The following is a 16790-nucleotide window of genomic DNA, read 5'->3' as shown; positions in this document are numbered from 1 at the left end:
GTATAATATTCCTGTGGCTATGGCACTATTTATCCAAACATTTCTCTGCAGTTGGTCATTAAGGATATTTCCTATATTTTAAAGCTCTTGGTAGATCATGGAAGTGCCTGTTTTGCTGCACTGTAACCAGCATGTTCTCCCAAATCTTTGGCCATTGTTTGGTATCTCATATTGTTTAAATTTGAAATTATTAGCAGTGAGGTTGATTAATTTTGGGGGGGGGGGTCACTGAGCTAGCATGTCACAGGTCATAAAAAGGTCTATCAATAGAAGCCCAAAATGACTTTTAACATAACAATGGAAACAGGAGTAATGGCTGATTTCATTGACTCACTGGAATACAAGGTACAGCCTTTCAATTTTAATTTAACAGGTGAATCCATAACAACATATAAATTCTTTTGTAAATGATGAAATCCCCAATTTCACTTAGTTCTTTATGTGAAATTCTTATTTTCTCTGCCTACAAATATATACTCACCTATTTCATAAAATTGCAATTTTACAAAACACAATTATTCAAAGTTTTCCATGAATATTGTATTTTAAAGATTTCTTCCTTTTATGAATGATGTTTATAATTATACTTTTTAACTGGATATAAATGTGAGGTGGACTTATAGTTCTTCATATATCAAGTTTTAAAATGATATAAATTCTAAAAAAAAGCTTGATTTAGACATTTTAATACATTGACAGAGAATGCTATCATGTTGCTTTAAAAAAACAATATGTTTTTTTTTTCCCCTCCTAAGGAAGAGCTAATTGCCAAATTTAAAAATCCAGGTAAGTCAAGTTTTCATATTATGAACTAATGGATCAATTCAAAAGTCATAGATGTGGACTTTGTAAAAACTTATATGCACAAGAAAAATCTCAATATCCTTTTAATACTTTCTGGAATCAAAGATTTCCTTGGTTGCATTATGTAATTGGAGAAGTAAAAATTTTAGATTTCTTTGAATGTGTCAAAGGCACTGTCAAATTCAGATAACTAAAACTCAAAGATAAATTTATGATCTGTTATGTAACAGGATATTTCTCAATGTCTTAAATTAATAAAGATGCTTCCTGTACTTATCTATAGAATGTGGTGTTTGAATCAGAAGACCTCGGCTTAATATTCTATGTATTGTCTTGTTAAATAATTTCATTACCTCATGAGGTTGATGTGAATTACAGCTTTCCATGTCACCTTTGACCCAGGTATATAAAAAGCATTATGACTCTACCAGTTACCACTTTAACCAGTTACTGTGAGTAGTTACTATTATAACTAGTGCTGTTTTCTGGCCACGTAAGCATCAAACTGAGATCCAGGAGAGGCAGCATCTCACACATATTGATATCTTTCCAGCCTTGTAAAGTGCTTTGCACATGATAAACTATGTTATAGATACCAGTGATTACTGTTATTAATAGGAGAGACCAGGTCTGTGTTATACATAATTAAGAGAAGAACTTTTCCCATGCTATTTTGAGTGTAAATATTAGCAGTATTATTAGTAAAGTCTAATCAATTTTAGTCACTTTAAGTTAATTATAGCTGAATAGATGGACCAAGAGGAAAATTTTGACTGGAAGCTATATTCTAAGTGATTTTACCTAATTTTATTTGTTAATTTTTTTGGTGGCTGGCCAGCATAGGGAACCTTTGGCCTTGCTTTTGCAAGGCTGTGCTCTAACCAACTGAGCTAAGCAGCCAGCCCCCTCTAACTGATTTTAAAAGGACTCTGCTGATAAAATGTTGATACAGCTTTAGGTCAAAGAGGTTAAGATTATCATCTCTGAAATAAAAATTACTGAAAATATTTATATTGATAAATAATTCAATATTCAGCAAATATTTATTGAGCTCCTATTATATGCCGAACACTGTGTCACATACTAGGGATAGGATTAATGAAATAGGTAGTAACTAACCTCATTGATTAAGAAAGACAGTCATCAAAACTCACAAAAATGAATGTATTACTATCAATATTATTGAGCCTTTACTCAGTGCTGAGCACTGAGCTAACAGTTTTCTTGGACTTCTTTATTTAATCCTCGTAATTGAATTTGAAGGATTAATTAATTTATCAACATGTACACAGCCTATGAAGTTCTAGATGCAGGATTTGGACCCACAACTGTTTGACTCTCGAGCCAAGTTTCTAAGCAACATGGGGCTAAAACAGAAAGAAAATGTATTAACCGATGACCCCAATATCACCTATTGGAATCAGTTAAGGTGAACTAAGTGATTTAAAGTCCTTTAATCACCAATCAAAAAAAAAAAAATATGTCAAAGAGGTCTATGTAAGATAAATCAAGTGAAGGAAATATCTCCAAAACTCAGTTTTCTAAAGCAAAGAAGAGATATATAATTGTTCATTAGTTCAAATGTTGCTGAATTTTAAGTTAAAAAAATGATAAATTCAAAAATAACAATGCCATTGACAAAGATTAACTGCTAAAAATAACTGTTTTTTTTTTTTTTGAAAACTAGATGTTACAAATATAACAGAACAATTACTGAAAGGGATTGTGATTGAAATTATTAGAACACTACAGCATAATATATTTCCCATAAGCGAAGAGTAAAAATAATTACAATGTGCAAAAACTCTGCTCTAGATGCATTTTGGTGTTGGAAGATACCACATGAAATTATTTTTGTACTCAACAGTTACAGCCAGAATATATATTACGTGCAATAGAAGAGTATACACGGCTGTACACGTAGAAGATACTATTGGTCACTCCTACTCTTTCTTTACTTACCGAACTTTGATTTTCTTTAGGTGTCAGGTGGGTAGAAATGTCCTCAGACACATGGGAAGAACTGTGTTTATCTCTAAGCCAGTTTTGCTAATCTGATTGTACTTCACCATTGATGGGTTTAGAGATATTAGAGAACTAAGGTCAATTTCGACAAGGCAAGAGTAAACTGCTGGTAAGAGATGGGAGGTGTAGGATAGGAGGAGAGGTAGAAGGAAAGAGAGACTAGAAATAGTTCTGAATCTGGTGAAACAAAGTGTAGAAGTTTGAGTATACAAGTTATACAACCAATGGAAGAATAATAGTAATAATAAAAAAGCTGGTAGTATTGGTTAAAGCCCTATCAACAGAGACTAAGATTGGTAGATCAAGGAATCAAGATATAAGTATATATTTATAATTATTAAAAATCAACTAAAAACAGAAGGAGTTAAAAATTCTATTCTCAGAGTGTGCATTTTGGTGTTGGAAGATACCACATGAAATTATTTTTGTTTCTTATGATAGACCTTTCTGTATTTCTTGTTGCTTTAACTTTTGCATATATTACTTTGGTAAAAATACCTATTTTAAAAATGAAACTTACAACCTACTTAGAGAAACATATATATATATATAATATATAGAGGTTACAAAATATACAGCTCAAAGCAGTATATTATGAAAATCATTGCAAAATGCAAACATATATTTTTCAAATCAAGCATGGTTTCAAGTCATGGCTCTGCCCTTACCTTTTGTATGACCTTGTTCAAGACATTTAACTGCTATGTAATCAATTTCCTCATCTGTGAAACAGGAATGGTAAAGAGCATATTTTTATAGGGATAAAATTATATATGTAATTATATTGGATAGCATATTGAGCTGTGTGGCAACAATGTAATAAGGACTAGTTATTGTTTTGTTTCTATTATACTATTTTCATTAAATTGTTCTCTCTTTTTGATTCATTGTTAACTGTTTTTTATTCCATTGTGAAATGGAATCAAAGAAAATAAAACATTTCAAGATTGAAACAGATGAAAGTATCAAATGCTGCCAACTTTATGTGACATAAAAAAAAAACACAGCAAAAATATCAACAACATCTCATATGGCTCAGCACAACCCTTGAGTATTGATACTTCTCATATTTTGGAAAATTCCCTTCAAACATTATTTTGAGTGAGATAAACCTTTACACTGGACTCAAATATCATTCATATGCTTATAGATACTAAATCAGTAGCTCTTAGATTTTTGTTTTGAAATACAGACTTGCACACTCAACCTTTTCTGAATATATTTACTTAGTGACCAACAGATAGTTGGGAAAGGGGCAGATTAGTGGTAAAGAACCCAGACTCTGAAATTTGGTTTCAGATCCCAGAAATGCTACGGAGTAGATAAGAGACCTTGGACAAGTTACTTAAATACCCTGTGGCTCAATTTTATCAACAGTAAAATAGGCATAATAATAGTTCTTACTTATGAGGGTTGTTTGGATGATTAAATGAATTAATATTTGACATTCTTATATTTTGGTTCAGAAGACAGAAATCAAACATAATAAATGTTTACCAGGACTTTCTCAGTCTTTCAGGCAAATTGATTCTAGACATGCTCAGATATATCCCAGTCACAGAAGCAGTAACACTTTGGTTCTTAAGCAGATTGTTAAGGTGATGGGAAAGTGTTAGGCTCAGAACACAAGACAATTTTTAAAGAACTACTATGAAAATTTGGAGAGGAAGTAGGTACTGATACTTGCGAATGTCGGATGTAATGTGCTGATGGATGGCTCTGGCTTGATGATTCTCTCCCACCATCCATCTGTCTCCATGTTCTGAGTTCTTGGGAAGACAGTAAAGAATACTGGGTAAGTTCATTTTGGTCAGACGAATCTTTGTTTGAACTCAGGCTCAGCTCTAGTAGGAGGTATGTAGCCTTGGGCAAGTTATATTGAATAAGTGTCCTTATTTGTCCAGTGGGGATGACAACAACAGCAACAACATCTCCTATGCTGGTGTAAAGGTAAAGGAGCTAATTTATGAAATGTTTATTATTCTGCCTAATAATATCAACCACTCAGAGATTTATTATTATCATGCTCGTTAGACTCCGTGTAAGTATTCTGGGCACATGGAGCTCAAGAACGGCTGGGCTTTGAAGAAGAGTTACTTTACGGTGCTTCCCTGTGCTATCTGTGGTGTTTAGCTCCAGTCACCAGCTTCATCAAAGCCGCATTCTGGAACTGGATCTGTGTCCTCCAGAGACAGTTAGAGTTTGGAGGAATAGAGAAATGAAGGAGATGTATTTCAAAATTCCTTCTGCCTGACCATATTTGCACTCTTGCCATTTTATTTCTCCTCTCCCTATTATCGCCTGTCCCACTGCAACAAACAATACTGCTTGTTTTTCTAATTTTTAAATTTCTTTTTCATCAATAGCCTTCTCTTTATTTATAATTCAGACTCTGCAGCACGGGAGCTTTATCAGATGAGAGGGAGCAGAGTGGTGAGGCAGGGTCTTCCAGTTGTGTTTGGCTGGTTGCACAGATGTTTAACAAAGGAACCCAGAAGGAAAAGGAGCACATTTGAGTTGATGGAGATAATGAATTTAATCTGGGGGCCAAGTAAGTTTCTACAGGACCTCCTAGTGAACAGGTCTATTAGGCAGATGGACATACCTGCATCTTTTCCAACTTTTCAGGACACTGATATTTGTCACTGCGTGTGTGTGTGTTTTAATCTGGTAAAAGAATTTTAGGGAAATTTTCAATTTTTTAAAAAACTAAAGTGACTAATCGATTTAGGCACAAATTAAAGCTACAAAGGCAATAAGATACATAGAATGCTGTAAAGATTTGGGAAACAATTCATTTTGCTAATTTAGTATTTTATGTTTTACTTGTTTAAATAAGAATCATTGGATCATATAAGATATATGAATTATCAATTTGTTTAGGAAGTTTAAGACAGTCAATTTATTCTCAAAACAGAGACTGATATGAAGAAATGGTCATATCAGTACATGTTCAGAGGTGCGACTAATGACGTCCAGTATAGTCAAGGACTTTCCCAATATCAATGTAAGAGCCTGATTCAATTTTAGCTTGAATTAATGAAATCTTAACCTGATAGAAATTTTATCTGATTTGATGAATCAGGCTTACTACTGATGAATTTTTTCAAATGTCTAAAAAATTTTGTCTTTTTAAAATCATTTCTTACAGTTTTATCTGTCTTCTAAGCCAAAAGAAATATTTTGAAATATATTTTTACCCATACAATTCATATCAAAACATATGGATCTTTTACAAATAGGTTTTAACAATATTTAAACATGGCCCAAAGAAAGAAAGCTGAAGAAATTTAGTATAGCTTTGTGTTTCTGACATCATAATTCACAACTGGTGAATATGTGGAATTCTTGAAGGCTGAATAGAAGTTCTGTGTGGGAATCCAGGTATATTTAACTTTGATAGTCTGGAATTTCAAAAGCATGAATTTTTTAGTACTTCATTTCTCTACAGGAATTCTACTTTTATGTTCTCTAACTTGTTTCTATTACTAGCTATATTTTAATTTACGTTCTGGTTCAGTATTTCCTTCCTTATGTAATTATCTCTACTACCCCCTTTTTTCCTTTTTTTTTTTGTGTAAGTACAGCTATCAGTCATATTTTTATGGTTAAGAGAAAAGTAAATCAGAATAAGAAAAACTATTTATCATTAGAAAATAAAAAAATGAATAATTAAAATATTACTTGCCTCCTCTTAAGGTATCCATGTAGAAACATTGTGAAGATTTACTTCTGGTCAAATTCTTCTCTTACTCTTTTCTCTCTCTTTTCTTAAAATTAGTTTTCATCCTAGGAAGCTTGTCAGTGGTCTCTGTTCTTGAGGATACTCGCCCTTCTGTGACTTCACCTTGTAACTTTCTTCCAAACTTGCATAAATACAGCCTACAAGGAGGCCAGTGCAAAAGAACAACTACTCACAAATGAATATGATTCACGTCTGCAACCCTGATCTCAAGTCACTTTGACCCTCAACTTGTGTTGCGGTGAAACACAGTGGCAGGATTCCTGTTAAATCGGTACATTTTCCATTTGTGAAGTCATCCTGAAGGCCTTGGTAGGCTTCAGCATACCCCAAGCCAGGAGTCTGAGGTCAGATAATTTATACTTCAGAATTTTACCAAGTATCTCAGGTTGGAAAACTAAAAATGTTTTATTCTCGGGCCGACCCCGTGGCGCACTCGGGAGAGTGCGGCGCTGGGAGCGCAGCGGTGCTCCCGCCGCGGGTTCGGATCCTATATGGGGATGGCCGGTGCGCTCACTGGCTGAGTGCAGTATGGCCGGTCACAAAAAGACAAAAAAAAAAAAAAAAAAAAAATGTTTTATTCTCTTCACTGAAGCCTGTGGGAATATATGCTCCATTGAAGCAATTAGACAAACTTGCTATTCTGTTCAGAAAGAAAGACCAGTGGGATACGTCTAAGAAAACTTCTAACATCTGCACTTCCCTTCAACTTTGTGTATAACTGGGGACAGGGGACTTGTTTTCATTTTGGATAAGATATCTATCTCTTTATCTCATCTTTGAGGCTGAGAAGACTCAGCCAGGCCTGAGGCCATTCCAAAACATCTAGTGTTGTTTTAGGTGCCAGAAGATTATTTTTACATCTTAAATTTTATAATGATTTCAAATGCACAGAAGAGATGTAAAATTAGTACAAATGACTTCCCCCCCGAATCAACTGAGAGCAGTCTGCTGTATTACACCCAATACCTCAGTGTATTTCCTACAAACAAGGACATTCTTTTAAATAACCATGATGCAAAATCATGAAATTTATATTTACATATTATTATCATCTCACTCATACACTCCATTCAAGTTTTAACAATTGTTGTAATCATGTTTCTTATGTGATCCAATCCAGGATCATATTGCATTTACTTCTAATGTTTCTTAACTCTTCATTCTGGAAAAGTTCATCAGTCTTTACTTGACTTCCATGACTTTAACACTTTTGAAGAGTATAGTATAGTTATTTTATAAAATTACCCAAATTTCTCAACTTGGATTTCTCCAGTATTTCCTTATGATTAGATATATGTCACACATCTTTGGAAGAAATATAGAAAAGAGGTCGTGTCCTTACTGCATCACATAAGGAGGGCACATAATGTCAGTCTGGTCCCTTACAGGTGCTATGAACTCTGATCACTTGATTAAGGTGGTGTGTTCTAGGTTTCTCCACTGTAAAGTAAGTTATTCTTGTAGATGCCTCTTATCAGTTTAGGGAAGTTGCCTTATATTCTTAATTTACTGAGAGTTGTCATGAGTGGATGTTAAATTTCATCAAGTGCTTTCTCAGCATCTATTGGGATAACCACAGTTTCTTCTTTTAGTTTGTTCATATGGTAAATTACACTGATATTTAAATATTGAAACTACCTGGCATTCCTGTGATAAATCACACTTGGTTGTAACATGTCTTCTTATATATTGCTGGATTCAATTTGCTAATATTTTCTTGAAGATATTTACATCTATGTTCATGAGAGGTATTGGTCTATAGTTTCCTTTTATTTTATGTCTTAGTCTCATTTTGTGAGTAGGGCAATTTTGGCCTCATAAAATGAGTTTGGGGGTCTTTCTTGCTTTGATTTTCTGGAAGAGATTGTGTAAAATTGGTATTATCTCTTTCTTAAATGTTTGATAGAATTCATCAGTAAAATCATCTGGGTGTGGAGTTTTAATTTTTGAAAGGTTTTAAAGTAAAAATTTAATTTCTTTATAAGTATAAGAGTACTAAGGCTTTCTCTTTCTTCTTGACTGACCTCTGGTAATTTGTCTCTTTTAAGGAATTATTCTGTTTTACCTAAGTTGTCAAATTTATGGATGTACTGGTTTGAAAAGTGTTTCTACAAAATTCATGTTCTCCCAGAACCTCCAAACGTGACCTTGTTTGGAAATAGGGTATTTGCAGATGTAATTAGTTTAGTTAAGGTGAGGTCATACTGGATTAAGGTGAGCCCTAATCCAAAGACTGGTGTCCCTATTAGAAGAGAAAACAGAGACACAAACACACAGAGAAATACAATGCCATGTAAAGATGGAGGCAGACAGTGTCCCTTGCTGTGCAGAAGGTTTTCAGTTTGATGTAGTCCTATTTGCATATTTTTGCTTTAGTTGCCTGTGCCTTTGTAGTCTCACTCAAAAAAATGCTGCCCACTCCCATTTCATATAGTGTTTCCCCTATGTTTTTTTCTGGTAGTTTCCATTTCAGGTCTTAAATTTAGGTCTTTGATCCATTTTAAGTTGATTTTTGTATATGGTGAGAGACAGGAGTTCTAGTTTCAGTCTTCTGCATGTGGATATCCAGCTTTCCCAGCACCATTTGTTGAAGAGGCTGTTCTTTCCCAATTGTATATTTTTGGAAACTTTGTCCAAAATCAGTTGGCTGTAAGTGCATGGGTTTATTTTGGGGCTGTCTATTCTATTGGTCAATTTGTCTGCTTTTATGCCAGTACCATGTTGTTTTGGTTACTATAGATTTAAAGTATATTTTGAAGTCAGGAAGTGTGATGTCTCCAACTTCGTTCTTCTTGTTCAAGATTGCTTTTGCTATATGAGTCTTTTGTGGTTCCATACAAATTTTAAGACAGCCTACAGCATGGGCAAAAGTGTTTGCCAACCACAGAACGGACAAGGGGCTAATATCCAGAATATTTAAGGAACTTAAATGACTCAACAGCAGAAAATGATAAATAACCCAATTAAAGAATAGGCAAAGGACCTGGACAGACATTTCTCAAAAGGAGACATACAAGTGGCCAACAGGCATGTGAAAAAATGCTCAACATCACTAGCCATCAGGGAAATGCAAATTAAAATCACAATGAATGGTTGCTAGAAATCAAGAAAGCAAGCCTATTTATAATAGCTACCAAAAAATAAAACACCTAGGAATCAATTTAACCAAGGAGGTGAAAGATTTCTACAATGAGAACTACAAATCACTGCTGAAAGAAATTAAAGAGGACACAAAAAGATGGAAAGACACTCCATGCTCATGGAAGAGTTAATGTTGTGAAAATTTTACCAAAAGTGATTTACATATTTAGTGCAATCCCCATCATAATACCATTGACATTCTTCACAGAAATAGAAAAAATAATCCTATCATTTATATGGAACAACAAAAGACCACAAATAACCAAAGCAATTCTAAGCAAAATAAATAAGTAAATAAATAAACAAACAAACAAACAAATAAATAAAGCCAGAGGCGTTATACTACCTGAGTTTAAAATATTCTACAAAGCTATAGTAACCAGAACAGCATGGTACTGGCATAAAAACGGACACATGGACCAAGAGAACAGAACAGAGAACCCAGAAATCAACTCATACCCTTATAGTCCACCGATCTTCAACAAAGGCACCAAGAACATATATTAGGGGAAGGACTGCCTTTTCAATAAATGGTGCTGGGAAAACTGGATATACATATATAGAAGAATGAAATTAGACCAGTACCTTTTGCCATATACCAAAATCAGTTCAAAATGGATTAAAGACTTAAGTATAAGACCAGAAATTATAAAACCCCTAGAAGAAAACATAGGGGAAATACTTCAGGATGTAGGACTGGGCAACAAGTTTATGAACAAGACCCCAAAAGCATAGACAACAAGAGAAAAAATAAACAAATTGGATTACATGAAGTTAAAAAGCTTCTGCACAGCAAAAAAAAAAAAAAAAAAAAAAAAAAGTTAACAGAACAAGAAGACAATCTACAGATGGGGAGAAAATGTTTGCAAACTATACATCTGACAAGGGATCAAATCCAGAATACACAAGAAACCCAAACAACTTAACAGTAAAAAAACAAGTAACAATTAAAAAATGGGCAAAAGAGCTGAATACACATTTCTCAAAGGAAGACATACAAATGGCCAACAGACACATGCAAAAGTGCTCAACATCACTAAGCATCAGAGAAATGCAAATCAAAACCACATTGAGGTATCATCTCAACCCAGTTAAATTGGCTATTATCTAAAAGACAGAGAATAACAAATGCTGGCAAGGATGTGAAGAAACAGGAACCCTCCTACAGTGTTGGTGAGACTGTAAATTGGTGCAGCCAGTATGGGAAACAGTATGTATATTTCTCAAACAGCTACTGATAGAACCACTACATGATCCAGTAATCCCACTACAGAGTATATACCCAAAGAAATGGAAATCGTCATGTTGAATGGATACCTGCACTTCCACATTTATTGAAGCTCTATTTTCAAGAGCCAAGAGTTGGAACCAACTTAAATGTCTACCAACAGATAACTGGATAAGGAAAATGTGGTATATATACACATGGAATACTATTCAGCCATAAAAAAGAATGAAATTCTGCCATTCACAGCAACACGGATGAGTGTGGAGAAAATTATGTTTAGTGAAATTGCCAGGCACAGAAAGAGAAATGCTGCATGTCCTCAGTCATAAGTGGGAGCTAAGAGGGAAGAAAAGAAAGAAAGAGCAATCACAATAATACGATGAACTTTCAAAAGGATAGAATAGAACTGTGCTCATCAGAGGCAGCAAAGGGGGAGGGGAAGTGGGAGGGAGTTAGCGAGAAATTGGTTAAGGGTAACAAAGAATGATTACATTTGTAAAGATGAGTATGTTAATTATCCTGATTTGATCATCACATATTGTACACAGGTGTTGATATTTAACTCTGTACCCTACAAACATGTATAATCAATTATACTTTAATCCAAACAACAACAACAACAACAACAAAAACATGGATGGAACTGGGAAACTTCATGTTACGCGAAGTAAGTCAGATACAAAAAGACAAATACCACATGACATCACTCATATGTGGAATCTAAAAAAATAATAAAGAAAAAGTGGTTCTTACAGAAGAGAGTAGAATAATGGTGGGGGGTGAGGGGTGGGGAGGAGGAAAAATGATGGACTGATGGCTACAAAACTCTGCTATCTACCCTAAGTGAATTATTGTGCAGTATATGCATGTATTGAAACAACATACTGTACCCCACAAATATGTGCAAATAAATGTTAATATATCTTGGGAAAAAAAAGATGGACACAGAGATTGGAGTTAATGTCTACAAGCCAAAGAATGCCAAGGATTGCTGGCAACTATCAGAAGTTCGAAGAGGCAATGAAGGATTCTTCCCTAGAACCAGGAGGGAGCATGGCCCTGCTGACGACTTGATCTTGGAGTTCTAGCCTCCAGAGCTGTGAGAGAATAAATTTCTTAAACTACCCAGTTTATGGTAATTTGTCAGTAGGAAATTAATACAATGAGCGTATAGTTATTAACAGCATTCTCCTGTTATGCTTTTTGTACTTCCGGCGTCTGTGGGGTGAGTAGAGTCTTTCCCTATCTCATTCATGAGATTAGTAACTTGTGCACTTTTTCTTTCTCTCCTTCTATCTTCTTTGTTAGTCTGGCTGGAGGTTTATCAATTTTATTGATCTTTTCAGAGAATGAGCTTTTAATCTGATTGATTTTATGGATTGGTGTTCTTTTTTCATTTTTACTGTTTTCTGCTTTTATGTTAATTATTTCTTCTGCTTATTTTGGGTTTAATTTGCTGTTCTTCTCCTACCTAGTTTCTTAAGGTGAAAACCTAGATTTGAGACCTTTCATCATTCTAATAGAAGCTCAGAAATTCTAAGATTTGCATGATTGGACAATGAAGCTGTTTATCATCACATAAAAGACTTGCCTCATGACAAGCACCAGTCAGAATAATGACATTAAGAAACAGCCCAAGGACAAAAAATAAAAAACAAACAACAACAACAAAGATGTTACACCCTATATTAGGTTTTCTGAAGGGCCTAAGATGATGCTTACTTTTCGTGTGGACATAATGGTTCATAGAAAGACTAAGAGCAGGGTCTCACAGAAACCTCATATGCATAGAGTACCCATAATTAAAGCAAAAGAGAAACATTTCAAAAAGAATTGTAGGTATAGCTGATGGCACTTGGCATTGACCAGATTTATATAATAAAAATCTCACAAAGTTTATGAGAGAGCCCTATTGGCAACTATCTATCAGCATTGAGTAAAAGAGATGTATCAGAACCCTTGGCTTGGTGTCGCCCACACCACGCTCAGCCAGTGAGCGCACAGGCCATCCCTATATAGGATCCGAACCCGCGGCAGGAGAGCCCCTGCGCTCCCAGCGCCGCACTCTCCCGAGTGAGCCACAGGGTCGGCCCTGAAACATTAGTTATTAAACATGAGTTTAAGTTTGTATATGCTAATGTTTTGTTTTTATGTGAGAAAAATTTTTTTGAAAACATGTCTCCTCAGAAATTAGAAAATGATTTTCTCCTACAAATATTTACATAAAACAGGTCAAAATTGCTTGCTTCCAAAGTTTTTCATTAAAAATTAGGGTTACTAATAATTAAAATTGTAGTTAATCTGTGTAGTTAAATCTCCTAGATACGGGAGAAACAATTCTGTATACAGAACATATTAAAAAAAAAAAAAAAAAAAAAAGACGGGAGAAAGTAAGAAACAGACTGTGTCTTTATTAGGTCTTTGGATTACTTAAAGAAACTGAGCTAAAGATTTAAGTTTCTTCCCCTCAAAATATGTTACTTTGTATTGATATGAATGTGTGATTGATATGTGTTTCAAAATTGTATAAAATTCCCCAGATTCTGATATATCTTGGTATGTTCATTTATGAACATCTTGAAAGTCACATTTATGAAAAATTGTTGTAGGTCATGGAAATAACCAGATTTTTGTCATTTGTGTCTTTAACCATGCCACAGTAAATTGCTTTATTCCAATATTGTTTTTAAAAGGTCTTTACAAATCCTAAAGTGCTATTTCTTCAAAAAGTTTCATGGAAAGGACAAAAAAGACTCTGACAGGTAGTCTGAAATATGGACCTCTATTGATGCCTTTGAATTATTCAAATGGACTGGGTAAAAATCCAGAGCTCCAGTGGACAAACTGGAATCATAAAATTGCTCACCTAACATAAAGCAAAAACAAGAATTATTTACATGGGACTGAACTGATAGAAGACTGAAAGAAGTTTTGTTCAAAACATTGCTAATTCTTTTTATGTTTTGTTTCTCAGATTTGAAAAAAAAAAAAGAAAAAAAAATTTCCCTCTTTTGGTCTAATTGGTAAAGTATACTTTTGTGAATAAAACTGAAATACTTTTCTCTCCACTTGATCCCTCCAGGATTTTGAAACTATTTGTGAGTATTCTTATTTTATGGCAATGTAGTTATTTGCATAAGTTCAATGGGAATCTGTTTTCTTTCATTGCAGGACAAAATTGGAGCCACTGGTTATTCTACCAAGGCTTTCATTGGAATGTCATATTTTCAGATATGACAAGACTGCTTTAAGGAATTGTGGTTGACTATTACGGAGCCAATAAAAAGCCCCTTGGAAAGACCGGTCTGGTACCTTGTCTTCACATTACTTTACAGGATTCCTAGCCTTGCCATAAGTAAACAATGTCACTTTCTGACAGTCTCAGGAACCTCAAAATATTTGGGTGACCTCTGGAAAAGAGAAATTCATGCAGTTAGTGCAGTGAGTGAGTCAGAACCTTGGCTTGGCTTCCTAAGCCCTGAGAGGCTTTTCAAAGTCTAATCTGAGATTCCTTATAAAAGTCTTATCAAAGCCAGACTTAAAAAGAGCCTGTGCAATAAATCACTATTCCTTCTGCATTTTATGAAAATAATCAGACCAGAGACTAAACTTGTTTTGAGAATGAATTAATCTTGTTGTAAATACCTTTAATAAGAAAAGGGGATGTGGAGAGAGAAAAATTATGTTTCGGAAAAGAAAACTACAGTACACCTGATATTACATTCTATCCCTCTCCATTGCTTTTGAATTTTTATTATCTGGACTAAATCTTGAATTTTAGATCCCTCCAGTATCTGGCTGTGACTCTCCAGAATAATGTTTTAAGTTTTTTCTTTCATATTTCTGACTTGGAATTACTAGAAATTAAAGCTGCCTTTTTTCTTAGGTCTCCAGGCTGAAGTGATCTTGGTCACCCTACAGAGACCTAGCCTTGATGGAAGCCCATCTGCAATGCCATCTTCTAAAATGAGACACAACTGTTTAATTGGACTGACCTATCCCAAGAATGAGAGACTGATTAAATGAGATCCTTGACCACTAACTCAGTTATTTCCTCTCTACAGCCATCAACACAGCTTTTAATGTGTGAAGCTTCTAGGGAAGCTTTGGAAAGGGGAATGTTGGGGTACAGAAAGCTGTTACTCCAAAATATGGTGCTTTGACATGCCGGAACAAAGAAACAGCCTCAGAGTCACTCTGACCTCACCCCTCCTGTCTGTCAATCCTCTGTCACTCTCCGAAACACAGGATGAAGCTGTTATGTTATCTGCCTAAAGTCTGGACACGCCAAAGAAAAGGCAATTACCTCCGTTCCTTTCCCTGAGTTTTCATTGACTTAACTCATACCACAGGAAGAAAGACTGGAATCTGTCAACACATCTAAGAAAAATTAGGGAACAAGGAACTTGACTACAACAGGTTTCTCCTACAGATCTGGATATTGGTGATTGGTTCTCTTCCTTATTTTCCTGGATACCTCAGGGAATCTGCTCAAGGTTTTCAGGGATTATAAAATTAGGACTGTTGCTTTTGCTTATACTATTAGTCATTTATAACATAATTAAATGTGTCTTTAAATGCTAAAAGAAAACTATCAAGACTAATACTAACATTATGATAGTGCAGAATCAAGAATCCAAGCCAGTGACTCGGGAATATTTTGAAATGAATGTATGCAACTTCCTCTTCTTCAATTCTGAAAACAAAATCTTGCCCCTATTCAGCTAGAAGTAGTCAGAGTGGCCTATGCCCCTACATTCCTCAGGATTAAGGAGTATCAAAGAACAGGGGGTACTGAAACCCAGCAGGTACCCCTCCTTGATAAAGCCCCTTAGACTTCAGATGAAAGGGAGCTGTGGCTTTGTTCCCTCAAATGTGAACTGACTTAGAATTGAATTGATCTCAACAACTAGCAATTAAGGAACTGAACTTAACAGCTAGCAATTAAGGTACAAAAAAGAAGCTGAGTAAACAGGGGTTGTGACTTAAGCCATAAAGAGACACAAATCAGTCATCAGCTTTAAGGATCAAAGACAACATCTTGAGCTGTTGTATAGGAACTGAAACCTTAGCAGATGGTCAATGTTGACCAAATGCTGACTTGCAAGGACCCCAGACTAATTGGAGCCAGAAGATTGATAATCAGAGACATGGAGCTGTCCCTTTGTCTCCTGAAATTCAACCAGTCAGAAACATCCACAGGCTATTAATGCAGCCCAGACCGCAACCATGAGTTTGGCCTTTAAAAATCCTTGTTTATGAGCTATTGGGGAGTTTGGGTCTTTCAGCATTAGCCGCCCATCCTCCATTGCCAGTGCTTTGCAGTAAATGCCTATTTTCCATTACTGCAAACTGGTGACAATGTTTTGGCTTGGCTGTATGTCAGGTGAGCAGACCCAAGTTTGGTTTGGTAACATCTCAAGAGCAAACTTGTCTTTTTAGTGTTCATAGGACTCTATATTGGTGAAATTTTGTATCTGGACCTGATGTAGGTTAGGAAATACTTGACTGCAGAACTATATCCTTAACTCGAAGATGTAATTGGATGAGAATTTTCAGTATTTTAGTATGAAAGTTAGTGTCTACACATGAGAGAACTGAGAATACTTGTGACAAAGGGAAGACTGTGACAAATTGGATTTTTTTTTTCAGTTTTTTTTGCCATTTGCCGTTGCAGTTCACCAGAGGGGGGAGGAGTATGTTTCCCTGCCACATTGATGTTGAGCTTGGTCACGCAACTTGCTTTGGCCAATGGGATTCTAGTGGATGAGATGCAAGTAGAGGCTTTTAATGTGTTCAGGTGGCTTGCTCTCCCTTTTCCACTTCTGTGATCTCTATGAGAAGAAC

The 16790-nt window shown here is 35.2% G+C and overlaps 1 protein-coding gene across 1 annotated transcript in view; it reads left to right on the top strand.

Annotated features, from left to right (window-relative positions):
* The window catches only part of LOC134377893 (zinc finger protein 184), a 944311-nt gene that overhangs the window by 329885 nt on the left and 597636 nt on the right, over positions 1-16790 (top strand). The gene's annotated exons all lie outside the window — the stretch shown is intronic.

Source organism: Cynocephalus volans, chromosome 5 (assembly GCF_027409185.1).
Source record: "Cynocephalus volans isolate mCynVol1 chromosome 5, mCynVol1.pri, whole genome shotgun sequence".
NCBI classification, from domain to species: Eukaryota; Metazoa; Chordata; class Mammalia; order Dermoptera; family Cynocephalidae; genus Cynocephalus; species Cynocephalus volans.
This window is presented reverse-complemented; position numbering and strand designations above follow the sequence as displayed.